This window comes from Chrysochloris asiatica, unplaced genomic scaffold (assembly GCF_000296735.1).
Source record: "Chrysochloris asiatica unplaced genomic scaffold, ChrAsi1.0 scaffold00087, whole genome shotgun sequence".
Classification (NCBI taxonomy): Eukaryota; Metazoa; Chordata; class Mammalia; order Afrosoricida; family Chrysochloridae; genus Chrysochloris; species Chrysochloris asiatica.
The window spans coordinates 3,597,386-3,599,536 of record NW_006408605.1 but is presented as its reverse complement, the minus strand read 5'-3'; the positions used below and the strand labels follow the sequence as shown (position 1 = coordinate 3,599,536).

Here is a 2,151-nt window from a genome sequence, read left to right as displayed (position 1 = left end):
TTGTGCCATCTGCATATTGTAAGTTGTTAATCAAACTTTCTCTAATCCTCATTCCATGTTTTACTTCATATAGTTTAGTTTCTCAGATTATTTGCTCAGTATACAGATTGAACAAGCATAGCAAAAGGACACAGCACCGACACACAAGTTTCTTGATTTTAAACCACTCATTATCCCCTTGTTCAAATTTTAATGACTGCCTCTTAGTCTATGTACAAGTTCCTCATGAGCACAATTAAGTGTTCTGTAATAGCCATTTTTCACATGTTATCCATAATTTGTTATAAACCACACAGTTGAATGTCTTTGCATACTCAACACAGCACAAGTAAATATCTTTCTGCTTTTAGCCGAGATCCATGTGACATCAGCAATGATATCCCTAGTTTTATATCCTATTCTGACTCTGGCTTGAAATTTTGGAAGCTATTGCTGCAAACATTTTTAAACTGTTGTCAAAATTTTATTTGCATGTGATATTAAGAACATTGTTTGATGATTTCCACATTCTGTTGAGTCACATTTCTTTGGAATGGGCACAAATATGGATATCTTCCAATTTTTGGCTAGGTAGCTGTCTTTCAAATTTCTTGGCATAGATGATTGAGTGCCTCCAGTGCTGCATCACTTTGTTAAAACATTTCAATTTGTATTTTGCCAGTTCCCAAAGCGTTGTTTTCACCAATGCTTGCAGTGTAGCTTGGACTTCTTCCTTAAGTGCCATCAGTTCTTAATCATATGGTACCTCTTGGAATGAGTATCAACCAGTTTGTTTTGTTATAGTGACTCTGTAAATTCCTTTCATCTTCTTCTTTTTTCTACACCTCAGACATCTTTATTTTATTCCTGTTATGCCATGAATTCATAGAGAATAGGTTCTAGCAGCTCAGGCTCCCGGGTCCTTTCCATTGGTTCTCACAAAGTGCGCACCTCTCTGTGGGGAACAGACTGGCATTGTAGATGAACCCAGGTATCTTTCTCTTTGGTTTCCTTCTTTTTCTGATCATTTTCCTTCACTCACTTCAGGAAACTATCTCTGCTCTTAGAGTGCTTCATATGCTCAATGCACACATAAATTTTCTTGGCAAGAATCTTGCCCTTGATTGCTTGTTCACAACAATGCCGACAGCATGCTGGGTCACATTGTAGATTCTTCCAGTTTTGCTATAGTAACATTTGTGGGGCATGCCTTTTTTTAACTATGCCCATTCCCTAGATGTCCACAATATCACTTTTCCTGTAGATGCACATGTATGTAGCCAAAGGAATGACCCCATGTTTTCTGAAAGGCCTGGAGAACATATAGCAGGTGCCCTGCCTCTTTCCCTTTGTGTTCATCATTTTGATGGATTACAGCAAGATGGCGGCTCCAGCCGACAGCCCTTTCATCTTCTTTTGATGCTCCCTCTGTCATTCAGTATTTTGCCCATAGACTACTTCAAGGTTTGAATTTCTTCTTAAGTTTTTTCAGCTTTGGAAACTCTGATTTTTTTTAACTCCATGTATTTGTACATTTCATTATAAAACTACTTTGTGTTCTTCAGCTGCTCTTTGAAACTTCCTATTCAGCTCTTCATTTCTTTCTGTGACTACAGCTTATCTAAGTTCAAGAGGAAGTTTCAGAGTCTCTTCTGACATCTATTTTGGTCTTTTCTTTATTTTCTGTCTTTTTAATGATTTTTTCCTTTTTTCATGTATGATGTTCTTGATGTCATTTCACAACTTTCTCAACTTTTCTGGTTTTCATCCAGTAGTTTTTAATGCATAAAATCTGTTCTTGAGATAGTTATAAATTCAAGTTATCTTTGGGCTCTTGTTGAGTTGTTTTAATTTTCTTCAACTTCAACCTGAACTTGTATATGAACAATGGCTCATCTCTCCTGCAATTTTGAGCTTCTCAAATGATATTGAGCTTCTCCATCATCTCTTTCAACAGATGTAGTTAGTTTGATTCCTGTGTATCATCAGGTGAGGGCCAACCTTTAGTTGTTGAAAAAACATCTGCAATGAAGAAGTTGTTGGTATTGCAAAATTCAATCATGTGATCAAAAATGGGAGTGCTATAACAGCATGAGATGTCTGGCTTACAAGCTTTCACAAGTGTGCTTAGTTTCAGAATGAGGAGGCTAATGTAGAATCCCCACTGAATAG

At 36.9% G+C, this 2,151-nt stretch overlaps 1 pseudogene; it reads right to left on the bottom strand.

Moving 5' to 3' along the window:
- Window positions 1–849: 849 nt before the first annotated feature.
- On the bottom strand, window positions 850–1,341 carry LOC102839342 (annotated as a pseudogene).
- Between the last annotated feature and the right edge of the window lie 810 nt (window positions 1,342–2,151).